A 27,854-nucleotide genomic window follows, 5' to 3' on the forward strand; every position below is an offset into this window, starting at 1 on the left:
ATTATAATGGTTTGTGTTCTCTGAGGGGATTCTTTAGAAACAGAGATATAATAGCATTGTAATTTCCCCGTGTCTTCTTTGTTTGGCACATTCAAATTCACCTTTTTTTAAAAAAAATGAGTAAACATTCGGCTTTCTTTGAGCTCTGCGTATGTCAATACAATTTTTTACAAGTCTGGCAATATCCAGGGCTGAGATCAGGAAACTTTCGCGTGGTGCCTATTTCTGGATCTGAATGGCTCCTAGTTGATGTGAAGCTTCATTAGCTACTCTTGTTTCCGCCATCTCTCCTTATGAGTATTTGAAAAGAACTGAGAAGCCTGGGTGAGTTATTGACGGTGATCTATACACAACCTAGATATTTTTTCTCTGCGGGAAATATCACACTCTGAACAACATTACAGCCTGCGGCTTTGTTAAACTGTTTTACTATGTCAAAATAATCATAAAACAATAAACCTAAAAACATTTCCATGTACGTGGCTTATTATTTTTTAAATCAAGGTAGTTTGTTATGAGTTAGCAGGATGTCAGCCATGTTTGAGCTGTATTGTGTTTACTTTGGTAAAACAATTACAATGGCTGCCGCTATGCTTCAAATTGGTACAAATATGTTTGTTTTAAAAACATGTAAAGGTAAATATCGAAGGTCAATCTTCATAGGTACGCATAGAGTATGCCTACATCAACCTATATTAACTTACACATCGACTGATTACTTGCTGCCCATAGCAACCAATCATATTCTGGATATCATTCTCTCGAACATACTATGTAAATGCTAGCTAGAATCTGATTGGTTGCTATGGGCAACACCTCTACTCTTCCTTTTTATAAGGTTTGCAACAATGTCAATGAGGCTTTCCACAATATTCATAATTCAGTGTATGTCTCTACTGTCCCTCAGTAGCATTTCATTACTGTTAGTACTGATCTATTTGCTAGCTTACATCATTTTAAATGCAAGACAGTTCCTGATCTTGGCTTGTTTCAGGATTACTCTTGACGATTGTCCGCTGCCTGTCCTGACCCTTGGCTTAGTTCACAGTATTTATCTCTGACTGCTGCCCTGACCTTCAGCTAGTTTTTGGATTCTATCCAGTTCCTGCCCTTTATTTCTTCTGATCTCAGGTGCTTCTGTGTGTGTTACACCCGCTGTCTGTCTCTTAGCCTTCAGGGAGCCTTTGTATCAGCTACTACATGCTACGCTATGGTTCCAGGTTATTCCTGGTATTCTGCTATCAGCCAAACTAGTCTCCAGTACACCCTTAAAGTTCCTACTACTAACAGTCAGGCACTTGGGACATGGCAGTACCGGTGAACAGAGAGCGCTTCTATGGGAACAGCGGCTGCTATAGGTGAAGACCTTGCCTGACGTCTGTCCTAACACTGTCATTCAGTGTAAACTGCAACCTCATATATTAAAGTGATTCATCGGCAGGTAGCCCAAAAAAAAATGTTTTGGCGTTTAAAGTTATGGTTACAACTGGAGAAATCGTATAGCATTGGCAGAACCTTCATACCTCTCAACTTTGCAGCGCTTTGAAACAGGACAGACTTTAAAAGGTGCATAGCTAGGTCACAATGGGGGCGTGGTCACAGTGGGGGCGTGGTCACCATGGGGGCGTGATCACCATGGGGGCATGGTCAAAATGGGGGCATGCCTAGTACTTCAGAAGTCAAACCTTAACCACATTTACTCTCCTGTCACTGTGGCGCCCACTCAACGCTGCTCTGCTATGCAGAACGGGACGTGCATGTGAACTGGTTGCAGTTCAGCATGCAGCCTGTGTATTTTATTTTGGCTATTTTTAAATGGCTGTCCTGGCAATCATAATTTTAAGAGAATTTGAGGCACCATTTATTGAAAGTGAAAAACAGGAGACTGGAGAATAAATAAGAGAGAATTACATTACATTTACTTTACTTTCACTTTCTCTCTAACTTCATACCGGAAGTAAACATTGCAGTCCAACTTTGCATAATGGGGGTGGGACTTAATGATGCAAATTCATACCATTAAGCCCCGCCTCTACCATAGTCCAGGAGGATGCCTACTCTTCCAAGAGTCCGGAAGGGCTCCCGGGAAATTCCGGGAGAGTAGGCAGCCCAAGTTATTCTACCACCTCCAAGAGCAAATGTTAGACTACTCTGTTTAAAATGAAAATACAACTTACAATAGTATATTATCTTTGTTATCCTTTTATTGACGTAGCACCATTATATTCTACAGAATCATGCAATCACTGTATTTGTAAATTCCACATTTCACAGGATTTATAGGACAATGGCAGTATTGCCAGAGCGCCAGTCTTACACTGACTGCACAGATCCTTTCAAGCCAAAAGATGCACCCAGAGCTCTAATGCGAGGGATAGTATATGTCATACTTGCCTACTTTTGCAGGCAGCTGTCTGGGAGGGGGTCCGTCAAGGGATAGTGGCCACACGCGGTGCACCGTTAGGCTCCGTCCCTGTCAATCTCAGGCAATTTTAGCCAATTGCAGCAGGGGGCGTGGCCACAATGGTGCGCTTAGCCCCGCCCCTGCCATCTTCTAAACCGGCGACAACTGGATCCGGGATTTTTGCCTGCTCTCTTGGGAGTCCGGGAGAACTCCTAAAAATTCGGGAGTCTCCCGGACATTCCGGGAGAGTAGGCAACTATGGTATATGTTCTGACCAATCCTGGACTAGAATATCAGAAACGAGGTTTGCAAAGCACTATAAATAATTGACAGGAGTTCTGAATGAACTAGTTTCATATGAGTCCTCAATGTTGGCAACAAACAGGGGTAACTACACTCCTGCCAGGACTACTAGAGTGAAGGGAAAAAGCTGCTCTCCCAGAACGGCGCCCCCCACTGGACAAAACATTGTGCACACTTGTATGATTCATCCTTGAGCTTCCAAGCGATAGCGTTTAAACAAAACACTCAGGTATTGCGGTACCATTGCTTCAGAAAAGCATATCATGAGTTCTAAAATACCCGTTTCAGTACAACGTAAAAACTTCAGTGAAATAAATGCCTTTAATTACGCATTGTTGATATAATATATAAAACATCACAGCATAAATATCATTTCTCTCCAGTTTACAGTCACATGACCACTCTGGCTCAATTTCTGTATTTAAATGGCTGATGTTTTGCCAGAATGTGTTTTGTAGCATTATGTCTGACAATTACCTGCACTGTGCTCAACAGTTTGGTTTAGCGTAATTGCTGTTCATTTTTTTTAAAAAGATAACACACAGATATCACAGGCATTAAATGAATTACACAGAAACGGTGCTATAATTTCACATCGCTATAAAACTATTTTGGAGACATTTAGAGAAATAATAACCAATATCAGATATAAAGTATAAAGAAGTTAATTAAATCTGAATGAATACAACTGAATGAGAGTCCAACTCTTGTATATTTTGTCTACCAGATAAAAAATAGCAACATTGTTTTCCATATAATTTATTTTGACATTTGCATACAGTCCACACAAACACATTTTGTTTCTTAATAAAGAAACATTTTAATCGTGCAATTTTTCGGCAGAACACTGCCCGATGATAACAGCTTACAATCTAAGATGCGGGGAAACACTTCAGGTAGCAGAATAATAATTGTATTTTGTGGTGGGGAATGTGTGTATTGTAAGACAGCAACATTATCAGTCACCCTTATTACGCCGCCAGTGGGCGTGACCAGCATGCATGGGGGCGTGGCTATAATATTAGACAGTGCTTGGCTGCTCTCCAACTCTTCCTATCCCCATAATATACATGGGCGATGCTGCGTGTACTACTGTTAGGTGCACGCAGCTCTCTCTTTTCAAGCAGAGCCGTGTGAAGCGGGAGCAGGGTCCAGCCACATCAATTATATAGTGCTCCAACAGATCAATGACATCACTTACAGACAGATTGTAATCACTGATTATGAGCAGACTGAGGACCAGCAGTGACACCTTATTGGTTTTTCATTTTAAAACCTTATAAGTTTTAAAATATTGATATTACATGTAATCAGAGGACACAACACGAAGCTCAGAGGAAATGAGTGACATCTAGTCTATTAATGTCACTTTAATATAGGACATTAAATTGATCTGCAGTTGCTCATTCTATTTTCATAGCGTGTGAGATTAATGCATGGATGTCACAGTGTAGACAGTGCACGTTACTGAGCAGTGACTGTCAGTAGTACTGTGCCTGGTGGTGCACGTTACTGAGCAGTGACTGTCAGTAGGACTGTGCCTGGTGGTGCACGTTACTGAGCAGTGACTGTCAGTAGTACTGTGCCTGGTGGTGCACGTTACTGAGCAGTGACTGTCAGTAGTACTGTGCCTGGTGGTGCACGTTACTGAGCAGTGACTGTCAGTAGTACTGTGCCTGGTGGTGCACGTTACTGAGCAGTGACTGTCAGTAGTACTGTGCCTGGTGGTGCACGTTACTGAGCAGTGATTGTCAGTAGTACTGTGCCTGGTGGTGCACGTTACTGAGCAGTGACTGTCAGTAGTACTGTGCCTGGTGGTGCACGTTACTGAGCAGTGACTGTCAGTAGTACTGTGCCTGGTGGTGCACGTTACTCAGCAGTGACTGTCAGTAGTACTGTGCCTGGTGGTGCACATTACTGAGCAGTGATTGTCAGTAGTGCTGTGCCTGGTGGTGCACGTTACTGAGCAGTGATTGTCAGTAGTACTGTGCCTGGTGGTGCACGTTACTGAGCAGTGACTGTCAGTAGTGCTGTGCCTGGTGGTGCACATTACTGAGCAGTGATTGTCAGTAGTGCTGTGCCTGGTGGTGCACGTTACTGAGCAGTGACTGTCAGTAGTGCTGTGCCTGGTGGTGCATGTTACTGAGCAGTGATTGTCAGTAGTGCTGTGCCTGGTGGTGCACGTTACTGAGCAGTGACTGTCAGTAGTGCTGTGCCTGGTGGTGCACATTACTGAGCAGTGATTGTCAGTAGTACTGTGCCTGGTGGTGCACGTTACTGAGCAGTGATTGTCAGTAGTGCTGTGCCTGGTGGTGCACGTTACTGAGCAGTGACTGTCAGTAGTGCTGTGCCTGGTGGTGCACGTTACTGAGCAGTGATTGTCAGTAGTGCTGTGCCTGGTGGTGCACGTTACTGAGCAGTGACTGTCAGTAGTGCTGTGCCTGGTGGTGCATGTTACTGAGCAGTGATTGTCAGTAGTGCTGTGCCTGGTGGTGCACATTACTGAGCAGTGATTGTCAGTAGTACTGTGCCTGGTGGTGCACGTTACTGAGCAGTGACTGTCAGTAGTACTGTGCCTGGTGGTGCACGTTACTGAGCAGTGATTGTCAGTAGTGCTGATGTTCTATCTGTTGTGGGATTTACTGCAGTTGTCACATTAGTCTTTGGATAGGTGAATCGAGTCTGCAAGACGATCTGTCAATGTCTCAAAGTAAAGGAATGTAGCTGAGCACGACATGGACACCCAGAACATGTCCAGAGTAAATGTAGCACACAGAACACGTGAACACTGGATATGGACACACAGAACACGTGAACACTGGATATGGACACACAGAACACGTGAACACTGGATATGGACACACAGAACACGTGAACACTGGATATGGACACACAGAACACGTGAACACTGGATATGGACACACAGAACATGTGAACACTGGATATGTACACACAGAACACGTGAACACTGAACATGTACACACAGAAAACATGAACACAGAATATGGATACACAGAGCACATGCACACTCACCATGAACACACATGTTCACAATGGACATGGGTGCACAGAAAACATGAACATGAGTTACAGACACACAGTACATGGAGTATGGACACACAGAAAACATGCACACTGGAAATGGACACAAAGGGGTATATTTACTAAACTGCGGGTTTGAAAAAGTGGGGATGTTGCCTGTAGCAACCAATCAGATTCTAGTTATCATTTATTTAGTACTTTCTACAAAATGACAACTAGAATCTGATTGGTTGCTATAGGCAACATCTCCACTTTTTCAAACCCCCAGCTTAGTAATTGTAGCCCAAAGAGTATTGGATTACAGCCCTCACAGAGCGGACAATGGAAGTCATAGAGGACCTATTCTCTCTGTTATACAAATATATTCAATTTTCTGCTCAAAAATTAATACATGTCTTACTACCAGCAATAAGCACATGGCTAGCTGGTCTGCAGTTGGGTTATTTGAACTTTTCTCCCCAGACATCTGCACCTTCTTCCAGTATTTAGAGGGCCTAATTTTTGAAAGGCGCCTGGAGCACCAGCATCATCAGTGGCGCACGCAGGGGGGGGGTTCTGAGTCTCCAGAAACCGCCCCCCTGCGCTAACCAAGTGGCCACCATAGCGGCACTGTCCTATACAGCAGCCGCGGCGCTGTCAAAGAAGCGTCCGTGGCGGTTCTGTATTGTATACAGCACCAGCTCTCTCTCGTGTTTGTTTTTTTTTTTTTTTGGGTCGGGGGGGTACAATCCTGCGTGCGCCCCTGGTCATAAACCCTTGTGAATCTGGTCCTGGACACACAGAAAACCTATAGTAGAGACTAGAAGGTGGAAGAATAACTGCATATGTAAGTAGTTTATTTTTATTTTCCAGAAATCTGAAAGTCCCTTCCCCAAAACGGATTTAATAGGGAGGGGCCTGTCGGAAGGGGCCTGTCGGGGGTACAGCCTCAATAACCTAGATGCGACTGTGCAGCGACATTCAAACAGCCAATGGAGAGACCCGGTAGTGGCTGAAGCATAAAACACTTACACCCTTTAAATCATACTTGTCAACTATCCCGGAATGTCCGGGAAACTCCCGCATTTCGCGTGAGTCTCCCGGACCCCCAGGAGAGTGTGACAATCTCCCGCATTCCCTAATTCTGACCACTTCCTAGTGAAGTGGGCTGAATTAGGTCCAAAACGTCGCAATGCGTTTGGCTCTGCCCCTGCTGTAAAATGACGCGTTTGCGTCATTACGTTGCGGGGGCGGGTCCAAAATGACGTGAATTTTGGAGCCCTGCCCCTTCCATCACGCCCACCTCCCCAGGCACCTCCCGGAAGCCAACTTCAGAAAGTTGGTAAGTATGCTTTAAACTTCTAGACAGTGACAGTATTATGTGTTATTATTATGACAGGGTACTCAACTCTGTGTGGATAGTTATAACTGGAGCTTAAATACAAAATAAAATAGATACTTTCTCTTTAAATCAAATAATACTTTTAGTAGCTTAGAACTGATTTAAAGGGCAGCTGCAACTAAAATATATTTACATTCCCTCCTGTCCCAGTTACCAGAATCAAAATCTAACATCGTGGCTGAAACCTCCATTTCTTGGCCATACCAGGGTCAGCGGTGCTGGTCGGGTGAGATCCCGCTCACGACATAGGTCCCTGGCTTGGGTTCTACTTGGGGTGGAAAGGACATTGTCACCCTTAACTTGCTTCGAACATTTTGTGACAGGTCAGAAAAAGATGACAACAAATTTAGGTGAATTTGTCCTATGAACGGTGCTGGGTCAATGCATTTATATTAAACTAGGTTGTAAGCAACGAAAAAGCCCCCTGAAAATCACCCCAATGTAAATCTATCCTAGCACCAGCCCTGGGATATTTACTGGACGAGGCAGTTTGCTGCATTGATCTGCAAAACTGTCGTCTAATGATTATGGATTAAGTGATTTCTCCACTCAATAATTCCCAATGTGCAGAGTGCAATGCTTAAAAACGAATAAAGTTCCTTCAAACCATATGTCCCAAAAAATGTCTTTAAATACATAGAGCATAAGATTACATTCAAAGAGATCAGTGATAAACCAGTTACTGAGCTCACTGGTCTATTGATGTACACACAGCAGGAAACTTGCAATTCCCTCACTCAGTGACTTGATTCTCCCTGTAATACCGACTACATGACATTGATATAAGTATGGAAATCAGATACAGTTGCTGCTCTCCTTACGTCACAATAAAAGCAAATCACTCTCAGTGCCAGGGATCCATTAAACACTTTGCAAAATCAGCATAAAACCCTTTGTGCCAAAAGTAAAGTCAAAGTAACCTGTGTAGTCCATCCAACCAATTTGTGTTACATGGACACCCGTCCCTTTGTATATACAAGTACCTGTAACTCTGTGTCAATGAGCAGAGCAACTTTACTGAAAAATGGGTGAGGATACAATGTTGTCATAATACAGCTCCAATACAAAAATACATTCTCTACAGACACAACCTTTCCAGTTACAGCAGCTGCTTCCATTCACAGAATTGGTTTAAGCAACTGCACTGCATCTATATCAGAGTATATATATATATATATACATATATATACATATATATATATTTTTATCTGCACAGTAGTTTCAATATAGACCAACAATGATACAATAATGCTGATATATACTGTGCAGAGATACATACCAGCCATGATTATAGAATGACAGACCATGCCTTACCTGCACCCTCTCAGGATGCTCCCTGCAGGAACCATGTCCAGGCTGTCAGGATCACTGTTTTACACATTGAGCAGTTGTTGTACCGGTTACAATCCTCAGACTTCCAGTCCATTGATAAAAACGTGCTGAGGGGGATGAAGCAGCGGACACCACAGTAATTCCTCTCACCCAGCAGGGTTACTTAGGAGGCAGTGACAGAGGTGTGTGTAGTACAGAGCTAAGCCTGGGTTAGGCAAGAAGCCAGCATAGAGGCTGAAGTAGAGGTATTGGAGTCAAAGATAAATAGAAAATCCTCAAAGGCTGAGAAACTGCAAAGGACAAACTGTAAGAGCAAACATAGGAGAGAGCATGAGAGCTACGAACTGAAAATCATTACAAATAAAAGCATCTAGGTAGGGAGACCTGAGAGGAGTAATACCACTAAACGCCACAAGAGGGCGGGCATATAATATGACATAATGTTACAGGATACTAGTAGCAAAGGCATTAATCTCAAAGCAGAGATAGCTGAACGTTTAGCTGTGACAGTAGCTGGACTATTTTATGTGGTTCATTGTAGCAGAGTCATTTAGGATGTTATTAAGGATGCAGCAAACAACAATGACTATAATACGTCTTTCTGTTCTTATAAAACTGGAAATCTCCTGAATATTTAATAGATTACAGAAAACAGAATATTTTTTCACTGTTTTGTTCTTACTACAAAATCTGTGTGAACCGAACTTGCAAAGATACTTGGCTCAAAGCTAACAGGTTGAGTATTACAATGCAGCATAAGCAAGTACACAGGTGCCCAAAATCCTGCCTCTATAACAGCAATGCTCAAACGATTGTATTTGGGATCCTAAGTGCAATTGTGACATTGTTCTTGGACCACAAAAGGGGCAGTCCCAGCAGGCTGGCAGACTTTACCCCGGGTGGGGGGAGGCGGCGGGCAGCAAGCACACAGCACTGGCCCATAAGTAGAGCCCCATCCTTAAAGACTGATTTTCAGTACAATATAAATTTATCAATATAAAGGAGCCTATTTTAGTGTTCATCAGCCCAGTGATCCTTTATTATTGTAAACGGTGCTGGTGGTGTCAGTCGTGGGGGGAGAGGTGTGGTGCTGGTGGTGTCGGTATCGGGGTGGGGATGTGGGTTTTGCGGGTTGTTTGTCACTGTTCATTTTATGTTTGGGGGGTTGGTCACGGTGGTGTCGGTAGTGCATGGAGGGGGTGCCACTGTTCATTTTGTGTACAATAGGTACAAAAGTTAATTTTATGTACAACAGATGAAAGAGTTAACGGTTAGTTTGTCTTTGTTCAAACGGATATGTATTTCGTTTTGGAGATTTGTACTTCGCTACACGCTGGCTCAATGCTCTGGAAGCTACACAGCTCTCTGTTACTTGTGGAACCAAGGTCGAATGGTGTATATAGATTAGGCATCTGTTTGTTATAGGAGTTTCTAGAGATACGTTATAATATCATTGTACCCACTTCTAGTATATCTTCTCTAGTCTGCTTAAGCCTTGAGATATGTATTTTTCAATTTGTTGGCATAATTAAATATATTATACACCTGTGTGATAGGGCAGTATGGTGGCTTAGTGGTTAGTAGTTCTATTTCAAAGCACTGGGATCATGAGTTCGATTCCTGACCATGGCCTTATCTGTGTGGAGTTTGTATGTTCTCCCTGTGTTTGCGTGGGTTTCCTCTGGGTGCTCCTGTTTCCTCCCATACTCCAAAAACATACTGGTAGGTTAATTGGCTGCTATTAAATTGCCCTTTGTCTCCCTCGATCTGTGTGTGTATATGTTAGGGGATTTAGATTCTAAGCTCCAATGGGGCAGACACTGATGTGAGTGAGTTCTCTGTGCAGCGCTGCAGAATTAGTGGCGCTATATAAATAGATGTTCAAAAGTGATGTCTTTTGTCTGGGTAAATCAGAGTTTTTGCAAACAACAGACCTGTGTGTTTCTTCCCCGGCTGGCTGTATTAATCTGATACACCTCATCTGATCACTGACCAGTCAAGAAATATGGCTATCACAGGTAACTAGTTGCACATGCACCAATAACACTAATACCTTGGATCACTAGTATATTTAGTAGGCCCCCACCCCTTTCTAGAAAACAAAAACACTATAGAGAAAGTATTCTTTATAAAAGTGTCCTCATTTCCGAAGCCATTATGAAGAAGTTATGCCCATTGTCACACTGTCCCTCAGTCTTCGATGGGGGAGATTCAATTCTCTGCGTTGTTCTTTAGAAGAAAGTTGGGCGCGCATCATTACCGTTACCACAGTAATTGATGTGCATTATTACCATTAGTACGGTAATTTCAACACTGATTTTTGCTCGCAGCTCCCGTAACTGTTTAAATTACTGTACTAACGGTAATGATGCTGTAATTGTATTTCCCCTAATATGTCTGTTTAAACAATTTATGTTCTCTGTAGTGTTTAGTGGGTCTAGCAATTAATTATTAATAGTGTAGGAGGAAATGGAGTTACAAACCGATATCCTGCGACAGGTTGTCGATCAGGGTACATCTTTTGCAGCAAGTACCATGAGCAGAATATCACCGCATATAAAAATCATAGGCCAAACAGAGGGAAGGTTTCCTAGTGCCTGGAAACCCCCTTCCAAGCCTGGGGCACTGTATAATTGAGGTGGCTGGACCCTGCCCGCGCTTCACAGAGCTCTGCTTGAAAAGAGAAAGCTGCGTGCACCTAACAGTAGTGCACGCAGCATTGCCCATGTATATTATAGGGATAGGGAGAGTTGGAGAGCAGCCAAGCACTAGTATTATAGCCACGCCCCCATGCATGCTGGTCACGCCCACTGGTGGTGTGGTGTGGAAACCCCCCCTCTACAAATCCTGCGTTTGCCCCTGAAGATATATATATATATATATATATATATATAGACAGGAGAGAATTATCTCAGACTGCTGCTGGAAGGAAGTGGAAGAGCAGGACTGGTCAGGGAAGCATATTTTTCGGATTCCTAAAAGTTAGGTCCTTCATTATTTAAGGTACAAGTGGACACGTGAATTAACCACCCTATATACAGATCTTCTTACATCCCCTCAGAATCTTTGCGGCAGTCAGTCAATATGTTGCCGTAGAGATAGACAACCCAATGTCCATACATAGTGCATTCAACTACTTCCTGTGTTACAAGTGAAAGGATTTAAAGGACTACTCATGTTTGTCTTTTCACTACAGCTTTGTTAAAGAGACGCTGTCACCTGTTCTTGTGATATGTTTTTTTTTTCTTTGCCACATTGGTAAACCTCGTGCATCAGGAGTATAGGCTGAGAGCTGGATGCGGAAGGCAAGTGAAGCTGTAGAAAACTCTCTCCTGGGCCGACTTCCTCTACTCCTCACACCTCCTCTGATGGCCTAGGAGAGGGCATAAGGCATAAACAGGGCTTCCAATAAAATGCTCTCTTGATCTAACATGATTCCAGGCACCAGGCACTATGTAGTAAAAGCAAAAAAATAACATCCGGGGACCTGATGATAGGTATTCGTTAAAGCAGTGATAGGCGACCCGATACAATTCATGGGCCGCATGTCACCGTTATGCACGTTTTGTCGCTATCCAATAACAATTGTTGAATCTCGATTTGTGTTTCCAACGCACAAATATTTATTCTCAAAAGTAGCAGAATAATTCAAGCGAAATAATAACAAGTACAGCCGTTACTTATCGCAGGCGCTCTGGATCCAGTGAACAGTCATTCAGTCCTGAAGTCTGTGGTCAAGGTGACTGAACACTAGATGAAAAGCTCCTGCTTATATGCAGACAGAAATACAGTAAAACAATGCAGATGGTGTGGTTTGCTTCTATTGGTCCAGGTTTCAGGAAGGTCCAAGAGGTTGCAGATCATAGGCTAATTCAAACCAGAATATCCAAAGGTGGGGGTCATCTCTCCAGGGGATGTGCTCCGATCTTCCCGCCAAGACTCCAGTTTCAACTAGTCCATGTCACTCACCGGACCGTGAGTGCCTCTTCCCGGACATTTAGGAACCGTGGCCGTCCACCATCCTGAGGGTCTGCGCATGCGCAGCCCTTTTTTATACTTCAGTGTATACCCCTTTAACTTAATTGGCAGATCAGGCAACCTCCCTATATTAAGCACCTGTGGTCACCACCACGTTGCCTGATCTTGGAGTCTCATTCCTCATGAGTCTCTGAAGGTGTTCCTGTATTACTTGTGTATTCAGTGCTGCTGATTCCTGTGGTTTCCAAACCACTTCTACTACTGTGGTTCCATACCACTTCTACCATCAACTGTGTCATCATGACTGTTTGCTGATTCCTATCCGCTGCCTCCGTGCACTACAGTCTTCTACACCACTTCAACGTTATTTTATATCTATGTGACTGTTTACTCATTGCTATCCGCTGCCTCCGTGCACTCCAGCTTTTACCTCACTCACCTGCTTCTCATCAAGTCTGTTTGCTGATTTCTATCCGCTGCCTCTGTGCACTACCGTCTCCTGCTCGCAACTCGCCTGTGTTCAACATCGTGACTGCCAGCTGACTACTATCCGCTGCCTCTGTGCACTACAGTCTCCTGCTTGCAACTCGCCTGTGTTCAACATCGTGACTGCCAGCTGATTACTATCCGCTGCCTCCGTGCACTACACTCTCATCTCATCTCTGCTGTGGCTTCCTCGAGACTGCCGCTTTTCATTACCATCTGCTACCCTTCGTGATCTACAGCTCCTGCCCTGCGCTGCACTCCTGTTTCCCATCGCTGTTGGTTCCTGTGGTTGCTACTGGTTACCTCCGTGTGCCGCTGAGTCCTGCCGCTGTGGTCAGCGCTATCGTCCATCTCCTGCTGATCCACTCTCCACGCCTTCACGTGTTCCACTGGTCTCTACCCTCCTGTCAGCATTGGATTTGTATCTCTTCTACTACCCTCTGCTGGATCATCTCCATTCTCCTGGGTTTCCTATGAGTCCAGTTCCACGTGTTGCTGACTCCTGTGGATTCGTGTCCCTGTCGGTCTACTCACCTGTGCGCTGCACCTGCTAGACCGCTGCTTCTCCTATCCAGGGACTTCCTATCCAGTCGGCCTCCAGCCGCTCAGGTACCGCTGCAATCCCATCTGACTGCTACTGCTGAACCACGGTATGCATACTTCTCATTGACTGTGCTGTGTATTGCATATCTTGCTGGACTGTGTTTGGTTCTCTCTGGAGTCTGCTATCCGCTGAGTCTATTGCCATCATTGACTGTGTTATCATTGTGCTGGACTACTTCAAGAGACTTTCTAGATTGCAGACCTGATCAGTCATTTACATATATATATACCTATATTGTGCATATTACTGTGGATCGTGTATAAGGTGCCTGTGTATATCCTGTGTTGCTGTCTTCCCCCGTGCACCTCCTCACATATATATGCAGTGGTACAACTTGCTGATGTCAGACCACTGATCCCTGTTTCCGGTATCACCTGTTCCATTATCCTCTCACATAGCAGTGGTACAACTTGCTACCGCAGACCACTGACTACCTGGATACCTCCACTTGGATTCCATTCCTTCACTCAGACAGCGGTACAACTTGCTACCCGCAGACCGCTGACTCTCATCACCTCCTTGTTTCTGTTGGACATTCCTCCTCACTATAGCAGTGGTACAACTTGCTATCGCAGACCACTGACTACCTTCACGTGTCCTTCTCCATACAGTTCCTTGTGTATCATTACCTCAGTATTACCAGTGTTGCTAGTCATAGACTTTCCTGAGCATCTCATCGGTCATCATTTCATGTTCCGTGATCACCCAGCTACCAGAGTACCCTATTACCATCTACATTGCTCTGGTAAGCCTACCATCTGGTGATCCCTGGGTAAAGACTCCTAGTGCCCGTGACAGTAAGATCAGGCCATGACAGACCCAGATGTGGAACCTACCGCCAAAGAGATGCTGCAACATCTGGTTAGCCGTGTGGAGCAACAGGATGCCCGCCAACAGCTGTTACTTCAGTGTTATCAGTCATTAACCTCCCAAGGAACATCTGGACAGACTGTGACAGCTACTACTGAAGCTCCTGTGCTTTCCTCCGTTTCCCCATTGCCATCCCAGGTGTCTATAGCTTCCACGCTTCACCTGCCTACTCCGTCAAAGTACGATGGAGACCCCAAAACTTGTAGGGGTTTCCTTAACCAATGTTCAGTCCATTTTGAGCTCCAACCTCAAAATTTTTCTACCCATCGTTCCAGAGTGGCCTATCTTATCTCTTTGTTTTCAGGACAAGCCCTGGCTTGGGCCTCCCCTCTGTGGGAGAGGAACGATCCAATATTACAAGATAGTGCCAAATTCATTTCTACATTCCGAAGTGTGTTCGATGAACCGGGTCGTGTGACCTCCGCTGCTTCCAGCATCCTCCGTCTGCGACAAGGATCTCATACTGTAGGCCAGTACGTCATTCAATTTAGGATCTTAGCCTCTGAACTTCAGTGGAACACTGAAACCCTAGTTGCCGCCTTCTGGCAGGGACTTTCCGATAAAATTAAAGATGCACTGACTACCCAAGAGCTTCCTTCGTCACTTGAAGATTTGATCTCTCTATGCCATCGTGTTGATATGAGATTTCGTGAAAGAGAGGCTGAGAAAACGACTTCTGCTAAAGCACCTTTTCGTTCTAACCCTCAATTTCGTCCAGTGTCACCCGCTGTGATTCCCATGGAGATTGGACGTTCCAAGTTATCTTCTGAGGAGAGGAAACGAAGAGTTAAGAATAGACTCTGTATCTATTGTGCTGATTCCACTCATGTTCTCAGCTCCTGCCCTAAGAGATCGGGAAATGCCAGGCCCTAACTAGTTCTGGAGAGGTGAAGTTAGGGTCCCTGGAGTCCTCTCCATCGTCTATGAAATCTAAAGTCTGCGCTTTTGATGTGACTATTTCCTTTGCTACCAAGACCTTTGAGTCACAGGCATTGATTGACTCCGGAGCAGCAGGAAATTTTATTTCCAAATCGTTAGTTAATCAATGGTCTCTACCAATGATTACCTTAAAAACTCCCATTACTGTGACGGCTATCGATGGATCACGTCTCATCAACGGTCTCATCACCCAGAGTACGTCTCCAGTAACCCTTCAGATTGGTGCTCTGCATCATGAAGAGATATCGTTTTTAATTCTTCCTGTTACGACAAGTCCGATTGTCCTAGGCCTTCCATGGCTTCAGTGTCACTCTCCCCAGATTGACTGGCGCACCCCTCAAGTCACGTCTTGGGGGCCTGAATGTCACCATCATTGCCTTTCCCAAGTCATTCCTCTCAAGGTACAGCAAGCTTCCATTTCAGCTATTTCACCGGGACTCCCTCCTCAATATGCTTCATTTACCGATGTTTTTGATAAAGCTCAGTCTGAACGTCTTCCTCCTCATCGTTCTTGGGATTGTCCGATTGATCTTCTTCCTGGCAAGACTCCTCCCAGAGGCCGGGTCTATCCACTCTCGTTACCTGAAACTCAAGCTACATCTGAATATATACGGGAGAACCTCCAGCGTGGGTTCATTCGACCTTCCACCTCGCCCGCTGGAGCTGGGTTCTTCTTTGTCAAAAAGAAGGATGGATCATTACGCCCTTGTATAGATTTTCGTGGACTCAATGCCATTACTATCAAGAACCGGTATCCCATTCCGTTGATCACTGAGCTATTTGACCGCATCAAGGGAGCCCGTATTTTTACTAAGTTGGATCTTCGTGGTGCTTACAATTTAATCAGAATCCGTTCCGGTGACGAATGGAAGACGGCGTTTAACACCAGAGACGGGCATTACGAATATCTGGTAATGCCTTTCGGGCTATGTAATGCCCCCGCTGTTTTTCAGGGCTTCATTAATGAGATTTTTCGGGACTTATTATATGTATGTGTCGTCGTCTACCTGGACGACATATTGATTTTTTCACAGGACCTGCCTTCTCACCACCAACATGTGGCAGAAGTCCTCTCCAGGCTACGGAAAAATTCATTGTTCTGTAAATTAGAAAAATGTTCATTCGAATTACCCCAGATTCCATTCTTGGGGTATATTGTTTCCGGAGTTGGTCTGAAGATGGATCCTGACAAAGTAAATGCTGTACTACATTGGCCCCAGCCAACTACTCTTCGTGCCATCCAGCGTTTTTTAGGTTTTGCCAATTACTATAGACGCTTCATTCAAGATTTTTCTTCCATTGCATCTCCTATTGTGGCCCTGACTCGTAAAGGGGCTAATCCTAAGCAATGGTCTACTGAGGCTATTCAAGCCTTTCAAACATTAAAAGAGTCCTTCTCTTCGGCTCCAATCCTTCGTCAGCCTGATGTGACACTCCCTTTTTTCCTAGAAGTAGATGCCTCTAATGTGGGCTTAGGAGCTATTCTCTCCCAACGCTCGGAACAGCAAAAATTCCACCCTTGTGCCTTCTATTCTCGGGGTCTCCTACCCGCAGAGAAGAATTATACCATCGGAGACAAGGAATTACTGGCTATCAAAGCCGCATTAGAGGAATGGAGATACTTGTTGGAGGGAGCTCGCCATCCGGTGACGATCTTCACGGATCATAAGAACTTGTCATATCTTCAGTCTGCCCAATGCTTGAACCCTCGTCAAGCAAGATGGTCTCTTTTCTTTTCCCGTTTTGAATTAATAATTACATTCAAACCAGCTGCCAAGAACAAAAAAGCTGATGCCTTATCTAGAGCCTTTGCTACGTCCTCTGATATAGAAGAGGTTTCCAACCATACCATTCTAGACCCCAAATGTATCTCACTGGCTGCTTCATCCACCAAAACGCTACCATTTGGGAAGACCCTCGTGCCTTCTACTCTAAGGAGGAAAATCCTTTCGTGGTTCCATGCCTCTCGTTTTTCTGGACACGCCGGTGAACACAAGACTTTTGAGATCCTCTCTCGAAGTTACTGGTGGCCTTCAATGAGGAGAGACGTCAAAGAGTTCATTGCTTCCTGTGAATTATGTTCGCAATTCAAATCCTCCCGCAGAACCCCAGCAGGGTTGCTGCGACCACTACCCATTCCGTCCAAACCATGGACCCATATTAGTATGGATTTCGTTACTGACTTACCACCTAGTAAGAACCATAACACTATTTGGGTGGTAGTGGACAGATTTTCGAAGATGGCTCATTTCATCCCTCTGTCTGGTTTGCCTTCCTCGTCTATCCTGGCTGAATATTTCATTAAAGAGATCTTCCGTATCCATGGATGTCCATCTGAGATTGTGTCTGATAGAGGAGTACAATTTGTGTCCAGATTCTGGCGAGCCCTTTGTAAAACCTTGGGCATACGATTAGCACTCTCATCTTCTTACCATCCACAATCCAATGGACAAACCGAACGTGTCAATCAAGATCTTGAGACCTTTATAAGGATATTTTCATCAGCCAATCAAGACAACTGGGTAGAGTTACTCCCTTGGGCTGAGTTCGCCCATAACAACATGTACCATGAGTCATCATCCAAAACTCCATTCTTTGTGGTCTACGGTCACCATCCGTCTTTTCCGGAATTTCCTGCCCTCCCGCCCACCCAAGTTCCTGCGGTGGAGACTGTTTGTCAGACCTTTAAAAATATCTGGTCTCAGGTTAGAACCTGTTTAAAGAAGACATCTGTCAAATATAAATCTTTCGCTGATAAGAAGAGGCGGGCTATTCCACCACTAAAAATTGGAGATCGTGTCTGGTTATCCACAAAAAATATTCGTTTGAAGGTTCCATCCATGAAATTCGCCCCTCGTTTTATTGGTCCATATAGGATCATTCAAGTTATTAATCCAGTGTGTGTGAAACTCCTTCTTCCTAAGAGTCTTCGGATTTCTAATGCCTTCCATGTATCTTTGCTCAAACCTCTTATTATCAACCGTTTTTCAACTCCTCCCTCAGCTCCGCAGCCAGTTCAAGTCCATCAGGAGGAGGATTTTGAGATTACCGAGGTACTAGATGCAAAAATTTCGCGAGGAGTCCTCCACTTCCTCGTTCATTGGAAGGGCTTTGGTCCTGAGGAGCGCTCTTGGATCAAAGCTGAAGATCTTAATGCTCCTGCCCTTTTGAAGAAGTTTTACTCCAAAAATCCGGACAAGCCCGGTTCCAGGCGTTCTGTGCCCGCCTTTAAAAGGGGGGGTACTGTCACTCACCGGACCGTGAGTGCCTCTTCCCGGACATTTAGGAACCGTGGCCGTCCACCATCCTGAGGGTCTGCGCATGCGCAGCCCTTTTTTATACTTCAGTGTATACCCCTTTAACTTAATTGGCAGATCAGGCAACCTCCCTATATTAAGCACCTGTGGTCACCACCACGTTGCCTGATCTTGGAGTCTCATTCCTCATGAGTCTCTGAAGGTGTTCCTGTATTACTTGTGTATTCAGTGCTGCTGATTCCTGTGGTTTCCAAACCACTTCTACTACTGTGGTTCCATACCACTTCTACCATCAACTGTGTCATCATGACTGTTTGCTGATTCCTATCCGCTGCCTCCGTGCACTACAGTCTTCTACACCACTTCAACGTTATTTTATATCTATGTGACTGTTTACTCATTGCTATCCGCTGCCTCCGTGCACTCCAGCTTTTACCTCACTCACCTGCTTCTCATCAAGTCTGTTTGCTGATTTCTATCCGCTGCCTCTGTGCACTACAGTCTCCTGCTTGCAACTCGCCTGTGTTCAACATCGTGACTGCCAGCTGACTGCTATCCGCTGCCTCTGTGCACTACAGTCTCCTGCTTGCAACTCGCCTGTGTTCAACATCGTGACTGCCAGCTGACTACTATCTGCTGCCTCTGTGCACTACCGTCTCCTGCTCGCAACTCGCCTGTGTTCAACATCGTGACTGCCAGCTGACTACTATCCGCTGCCTCTGTGCACTACAGTCTCCTGCTTGCAACTCGCCTGTGTTCAACATCGTGACTGCCAGCTGATTACTATCCGCTGCCTCCGTGCACTACACTCTCATCTCATCTCTGCTGTGGCTTCCTCGAGACTGCCGCTTTTCATTACCATCTGCTACCCTTCGTGATCTACAGCTCCTGCCCTGCGCTGCACTCCTGTTTCCCATCGCTGTTGGTTCCTGTGGTTGCTACTGGTTACCTCCGTGTGCCGCTGAGTCCTGCCGCTGTGGTCAGCGCTATCGTCCATCTCCTGCTGATCCACTCTCCACGCCTTCACGTGTTCCACTGGTCTCTACCCTCCTGTCAGCATTGGATTTGTATCTCTTCTACTACCCTCTGCTGGATCATCTCCATTCTCCTGGGTTTCCTATGAGTCCAGTTCCACGTGTTGCTGACTCCTGTGGATTCGTGTCCCTGTCGGTCTACTCACCTGTGCGCTGCACCTGCTAGACCGCTGCTTCTCCTATCCAGGGACTTCCTATCCAGTCGGCCTCCAGCCGCTCAGGTACCGCTGCAATCCCATCTGACTGCTACTGCTGAACCACGGTATGCATACTTCTCATTGACTGTGCTGTGTATTGCATATCTTGCTGGACTGTGTTTGGTTCTCTCTGGAGTCTGCTATCCGCTGAGTCTATTGCCATCATTGACTGTGTTATCATTGTGCTGGACTACTTCAAGAGACTTTCTAGATTGCAGACCTGATCAGTCATTTACATATATATATACCTATATTGTGCATATTACTGTGGATCGTGTATAAGGTGCCTGTGTATATCCTGTGTTGCTGTCTTCCCCCGTGCACCTCCTCACATATATATGCAGTGGTACAACTTGCTGATGTCAGACCACTGATCCCTGTTTCCGGTATCACCTGTTCCATTATCCTCTCACATAGCAGTGGTACAACTTGCTACCGCAGACCACTGACTACCTGGATACCTCCACTTGGATTCCATTCCTTCACTCAGACAGCGGTACAACTTGCTACCCGCAGACCGCTGACTCTCATCACCTCCTTGTTTCTGTTGGACATTCCTCCTCACTATAGCAGTGGTACAACTTGCTATCGCAGACCACTGACTACCTTCACGTGTCCTTCTCCATACAGTTCCTTGTGTATCATTACCTCAGTATTACCAGTGTTGCTAGTCATAGACTTTCCTGAGCATCTCATCGGTCATCATTTCATGTTCCGTGATCACCCAGCTACCAGAGTACCCTATTACCATCTACATTGCTCTGGTAAGCCTACCATCTGGTGATCCCTGGGTAAAGACTCCTAGTGCCCGTGACAGTCCATTAGCATTTTATAGTCAGTATCACCTTAAAGGTTTATTCCCTAAGATCAATGTCACACGCCGGTCCCATAGCTAGGTGCTGGCGTTGTGACTTGCCCTTTAAGAACTATGTTGGTGCTTGCTTTCGCTTCAGAGTCTCTACCTGTCCATAGGTGTTTCTCGTTATGTTGATTGGGACCTCATTCTGAAGCCTATTGGTCCTAGAAGACTTTTTCAAGCTCCCGTAATCATGGACTCATTGCCTGATCTTCGTGTTACTCACACTGCCGTGGGTTCTGGCTGCATATCTGATCTTTTGCCTATTTTCTGGATACTATCGGCTGCCGAAGTTACCTGTCATCATTGCTCTCCATCGGCTCCGCTGTATGCCAGTTCGTGGTTCATCTACAAGCTGAAGTTACGTGTTGTTGTTCATCTGCACACAGAACTATTCATGAGTTGTCTGCTACACCTGCGCTCATGTTGATTGGCTCAAGTACCATTCTACTCGGCTGTCTATGTTGCGGTATGCTATGTTGAACTACAATCAAGTTCTCTTGTCATCTGTGGTTCTATGTCTGGCACGGCTATTATTATTCTGCTGATTATTATTGCTGGACTGTTAATATGAATATACTGCTAAGCTGGGAGCCTCTACTTCAATTCAAGTTGTGTGCATAACTAGCTGTCGTCTAATTGTGATGAACTCTCGCTTACCTGTTTACCGGATCTCCTGTGACCTGTAGTTCTACGCTCAGTTTGGATTTCGTTATCACGCTGCTACTTCTAGGCAACACCTTCCTGCATGTTACCAGTTATACCCAAGTTCCTGGATAGCATATAACGTTCTCTGTTCCGCTATATAACCTATTGTGATACCTATAACCACCTGCTAAAGTGAATCATATTATATATTTGGATCAGCCAAGTCTACATACTATTCTCATCGGACTTCTAGCTGTGTCAGTGGTTCACCTTCATCTGCTGTGTGTTTCGTGTGGGATCCAAGTGTTCTATTACCATCTAGCGTTGAACTGTTATATTGTCTATTTCGCATGCTGTTGCCATTGGTTACCAACTGAAGTACATCTGTGATTATGATTGTATTTTATTATTATTGCTGTTGTATCTTCTATCAATATATCAAGTTGCAACACTACTACCATCGTTTGTGTTATTGTTCCCTGTGATGCTCTCAAGTTAAGAACTTCAATTTCACTGTGTCCTGTCTCCACCACCCTCTACTATCACCATCTAAGTAGAGGCTGGGGATCCATAATTATTCATAGCCGTGACATTCAATAACTAGAGTATGCAATTCTGCGATCTCTTCGCAGAATGCACCGGACAGCTGCTGATGAATAGGGGATTAAAATGATACCAGACATGACACGTTTCCTTTAACCTGTACCATATGTTTTACTAATATGCATATAACTTATAATATTACACATAAATACTATTATATTTTGACATAAATAACTATGTGTTGCGACTATAATTAATGTGTACTATTTACAAATGTGTGTGTTGGTGCGAATATGTGTAAAAGCGTAAAAACTGTTATTTTCACGTGTTGCGGCTGCGTACACCCTTCCACGCCGTAGCGTACCGTACGCATCTTTTTAGACAAAGACAACCAAGTTTGCTCGATATTAATTGAAATGACTTGATCCAATTTGCTGACTTTGACATCACCCTTGATCTCAGTGATACATTAAAATAATGCATTTAAACAAAGAAAAAGACAACATAAAAATAACATATAATCACATATCAGGATATATATTATATTATGAGATAAACAAGTGTTACAAGCTATCACAAATAAATCTGACACCAATACAAGAAGCAGCTGGGATTTCTGGTGAACGTCCAGAGGACCACATGCCTTTTTCCCATCACTGCTTTAAAACATAAACGGATGTGGGTCAATTAATTTGTCTTTATCACATATTGCAACATATGCCACAATCCTACAGTTAATCACTTATAAAGTCTGAATAGCAAAGGAGACAATGCCTAGTTATAATTGCACAGTTAATACTGGCTATGCTCATGTGTATGAATCGTCCAATCTGTATAGAGCATTTCTTTCGATACTGCAAACCTATCTCTCAGATTGACCTTTCTCTGTGATTGACCTATCTCTGAGATTGTGGTTTCTGCATTGCCTCAGATTTGTATGAGCAGCTCTTTACAGATGTTAAGAAAATGATTTTACAGCATGTCGGATACAGATATTGAGAGATAATAAACAGTCATGAGATTGGAAACCATTGACAGAGAGTTCTGAGAACCAGAAATTTTAAAAAGACAAATAAACGCTGCTGCTTGTTGAAAATGTTATACACAGACCTATGAGCGCGCATTACTCTCACTTTTACTTTCACTGTGAGGAGCACTGATAACTGAGGAGAATGCTGGGAGCAATGTGCGGAAGGACAATTTTTAAATGTGCTCAGTGGTCTCTTTATTAGGTACACCTGTACACCTGCTCATTAATGCAAATATCCAATCAGCCAATCATTTGGTAGCAACTCAATACATAAAAGTATGCAGACATGGTCAAGAGGTTCAGTTGTTGTCACATTGCTACTCAAGCTTGATTAATGGAAAGCATTAATATTTATAATAGCTACTGGCATCACAAATGAGACAAAAGCCTTGTTTTCTTTGTAGAGTTTATTATTAAATGATGGGACAGCAGAGAATCACTCGCTTGTAAGAAAACTGTTTTAAATTGTGATTTTGTGGCATGAATCGTGGGTGAGAATCCATTTGGCTACATCTGAGAAGGACCACTAAGGACAGCATATCCAAAATACATGGACTACAGATAAGTAATATATATATATTTTTACAATGTGAGTACAAAACATATGTGGTTTTGTGAAATAAATATTTTTGTGTGAGCATACTACACTATTTGGTACCTTTTTATCTTCTCTATATATCATCGCATGGAGTGTAATAACTACAATAACAATGGAACTACTGAGATGGTCAAGGAGCTACTCATACAGATAAGCTGATTATCTTTGTTGTTCTGGTACGCACAATATATATAGAGTTAATGCTGCAATATCTACTTTTTGATTGGTACTTACTACACTATATAGTGTTTTCCTCTTCTGTTTGTACCTAATATTTGAGGACTACCTACCACATCTCTGGATCTCGCTGGACGCTTCATAAGATTGGTATCCACAGATAAGCGGATAACGCTCAAATATTTGGTGCGCTCACACACATACAAGGTGGAGGTAGTGTCTTTCTTTCCATACAGCTAACACAGTCTCTGAATAATATCTGGTCCCCTTAAACATTGAGGGTTCTCAGTTGGGAACCTTTACCTAGTTTCTGTGTCACCTAAACAGAGGGTGCCGTATCCTTTCCGTTTTTTCCTATATATATATATATATATATATATACATATATATATTATATAAAAAATAAAATAAGCTGAACCTACAATCCAAGACACTAAAAAGAGACAGGTGGCATACAAACCAACAAACAGTTTGGTATGGTCATCAATGATCACTTCTGCTCCTCCGGGAGAGGACCGTTCCTGCTGCTGCTCACCTGTCTTGGGCCGCTGGTATCTGCCGAGACACAGCCGCTCAGCAGGCCTCCGCCCACCGGCTGAACCACAGCTGTTAAGCCCGCCTTGTCTTGGGGCTCAGGACTTGAGGTGCCCTTCTGGACCGCTAGAGAGGCCTTGTATGACACTAGTCAACCTACAACTACACTATTCAATAGGGACCCAATGTCCCACTTCTACAAGGACCGAGGGCCCGTCTGCAATATCAGGACCTAGAGTCGTTTTTCTCATTAGAGCCTAACGCTCTTCTAGCCGGTCAGGGCCTTATTCCATCCTGGCGCTCCAGGGCCTTACGACCTGCATAGGCTCAAGGGCTCTTGTGCCCTATCTAACTCTAAGGGCCTTGTGGCCTGCAACTAACTTTGGGCCTTGCGTCCAGCTAAACACTTAGGCCCTTGCACCCACCTGTTAAGGGCCTCCTGCCCTTCTAACTAATGGGCTTCTAGCCCCCCTAACCAATGGTGCCCTATCTAACTTTAAGGGCCTTGTGGCCTGCAACTATCTTTGGGCCTTGCTCCCAGCTGAACACTTAGGGCCTTGCTCCCATCTATTAAGGACCTTCTGCCCTTCTAACTAACTCTGCCCACCTAGCCAATGGGCTTTTCGCCCAAGTCTACCTAATGAGCCTGGTGCCCAAGTCTACTACTGGGGCCTTCTGTCCTCACTACACTAAAGTACCTTAGTGATCTAAATTACCTATGGGGCCCTGTGCCCCAGCTAAAGGGCCTGCTGTCCTACTAAACTATTGGGTGTTGGCCCCACCTAAAACATGGGGCTTTGTGCCCACTAAACCTACCTATGGCCGAGAGCCCAACTAACTATATATGGGCTAGTGCCCAATTCCCCTAATGGCCCGGGGCCTTATGCTCCCCTAACTTGTCGATGGGCGTAGTGCCCGACTGTGCCCATTGGCCTTGTGTCCGACCTACAGAAGTATTTTATACTTACCTGCTCCACACACGATACTCAACTTGACCCGATGTCTTCGGGTTTTCGTCTGCTCGGTCTGCATTAGTCTCCGTGGTATTCTTGGCGGTGGCGCTCCTAGCCAACAATCTCTTTTTGGGCTTGATCTTCTGTCTTCTTTTGGCAGGGTAGCTCCTAGCCCTTACAATGGTTCCCTGCCACTTCTGCTGCCGTCGCCGTTGTCTTCTTCTCTTCTGGATGATCCAAGATATCCTCTTCACTTCACTCCGCTGTTGGACTGAATCAAAGATGACTACACCAAAAGACTTATATAGACACTGGCATGCCGACGCCACTCGACATCGCAGCAAGACCTGATTGGCTCGCCGTGGTGCCAACAATTCAAACGGCTGGAGGTGAGCCAGGATTGACTCACCTTTCTGGCCGCTGATTGGCCAGCAGGGGAAAGTGAGCCCTGATTGGCTCACTTGCCCATTGCTGCTGGGACCTGCTAGAAAAGAAGAGGAGTACTCACCATTGAAACGCAGCACCGGTGAGTAGCTTTCAGTCTCCTCCATCTTCGCTCTCTTCACGGGCACCTTCTCGGGGCACTTCTTCTTCGCCCTCTTCCCAGGCACATGTCCACAGTATGTATCATATTATAGCAATAAATTATGTAATAATGCTCTATTACAGTACTGAGCACAGAAACTGATTTATCAAAATGCAAAAAGCCCTTTTGCTTTAAAAACCTTATGTTTTTACTTTGCCCTATGTACTAATAGGGTTAACCTAAAACAAATAATATTAGGGTGGTACTGAGGGGAGGAGCAAGGCACTAGTTGTCAATATGACACCTTGGCCCAGAGCTGCATTAAGGGCACTTTAGACAGGGGGGCCCTATGACGTAACATGGTTAAAATTGTAGATTGATACACATGAGAAACTGTGTGCTCTACTGTTAGGTGCACGCAGATCTGCCTTCACGAGCAGTACAGTGTGAAGCAGGACATACCTCCCAACTGTCCTTGTCATCGGATCAAATCCTGTCTAAGCGAGACAGTCACCCAAATTCGGGACTGCCCCACCAGATTCAGGACAGTTGGCTGTCCTGCTCTCTCCTACCAGTTTAGTCACTTTCACCACCTGTGGCTGCTGGTTTCTTTAGCTCATTTGCTGGTTGTCTGGATCCTGGAATGTTGGAGGCTCTATCTGGAAAAAAAATGATTACATGAAATTTAGAAAACCCCACCCAGTCCTGCCATTAAATCAATATCACCCACATTTAATAATTAGGCCTCCCTCCAGCCCTAACATTAAATTAATAGTATTCCCATTTAATAGATAAACCTATTTCCCTCCCTCCAGGCAGCTTCAGCAATAAATTAATAGCAACTATGTTTACTAAATATAACCATTTCCTACATCCATTAAATAATTCATATTTACATTTAATAAATAGCCCACATACCCAAACTCAGCACCACATTCAATTAATAGCCTCAACCACCCCAGCATTAAATTAAATAATAACACCCACCATTAAATAATTAGCTCTGACCCAACCATTAACTTAATAGCCTACCTCCCATCAAAATTAGAGAAGAGACCCCCGACATCGACAATAAATAGCATTTATGCTTAATAATTACACCTATTTCCCGCAACCATCACTGATTCTCCCCAAACAGCCCCCAATTCATTTAATAGCTCCCAAACGACCCCAGCATTAAATTAAGGTCCTTTTATCCCATCATAAATTGATAGACGCCACTATTAAATTAAATGGCCCCACCAATAAATTAAATTGCCCAATCATGACCCCACAAACAATATTGCACTTATTATATGCCCCACTGCCCACGACCCTAAGTCCCGATGTAATTTATTTTATCTGACAATTAGGGGGTCAAAGAATCAGTTTCTGGGACTCATTTTGGGGTCCAGCAGTTTGCACACTATGCTCTAGACAAGGCTAATTGATTAAAATATTGCAACTGAAACAGTTGCACCGCCATTTCTACAACGTCCAAACACTGCACTCCTTTTGGCGCATCAATAAAGATATTTAGAGTCTGAACCCTAGTGGGGAGTATGCCTGTTTGCATAAATACACTGTGCACAGGGGCGGATCCAGAACTTAATTGTAGCGGGGTGATTTAGGGGGGGGGGGGATTTAGCCCCGCCCCCTTTTTTGACACCTAAGGCTGCCGACGGCTGCACACTATGTGCAGGTCCATTCGGCAGAGAGAGTTAGGGAGAGAGTCCTGCCCGGCTGCTCTGATTGTGTCAATCAGAGCAGTTAGACAGGACTCTCTCCCTAACTCTCTCTCCTGAACGGACCTGCACATAGTGTGCAGCCGCCGGCAGCAAGCCCCTGCTAGGGGGGGGGGGGGGGGGGGGGGGGCGATCCGCCACTGACTGTGCATGCCTCCAAAGAGAATGTACACATATGTGCACATGCATACTTGGTTGCATCTGACACTTGGATGGAGGGGGGTGATCTAATGTAGGCCGTTTGCTGCTTCAGTGTTTTTAGACCTTTCTGTCAGATGTCGCTATGGTATACTCAAGTAAAATTACAAGCATTTCATAAGTGTCAAAGGCTTTTATTGACAATTACTTTAAGTCAATATTTGCAGCGTTGACCCTTCTTTCTGAAGACCTCTGCAATTCGCCCTGGCATGCTGTCAATCAACTTCTGGGCCACATACT

At 44.5% G+C, this 27,854-nt stretch overlaps 1 protein-coding gene across 2 annotated transcripts in view; it reads right to left on the reverse strand.

The window, feature by feature from the left end:
- The window catches only part of LOC142112431 (histamine H2 receptor-like), a 117,655-nt gene extending 108,855 nt beyond the window's left edge, over positions 1-8,800 (reverse strand). Inside the window, exon 1 of one of the 2 annotated variants that reach the window (XM_075193979.1) lies at positions 8,445-8,800. The gene's annotated coding sequence lies outside the window, so the exon portion shown is untranslated. Of the gene's footprint in view, positions 1-1,523; positions 1,602-8,444 lie in introns of those variants that run through there. The other variant, XM_075193980.1, reaches the window with a different exon arrangement.
- Between the last annotated feature and the right edge of the window lie 19,054 nt (positions 8,801-27,854).

The sequence above is a fragment of the Mixophyes fleayi genome, chromosome 1, assembly GCF_038048845.1.
Source record: "Mixophyes fleayi isolate aMixFle1 chromosome 1, aMixFle1.hap1, whole genome shotgun sequence".
Lineage (NCBI taxonomy): Eukaryota > Metazoa > Chordata > Amphibia > Anura > Limnodynastidae > Mixophyes > Mixophyes fleayi.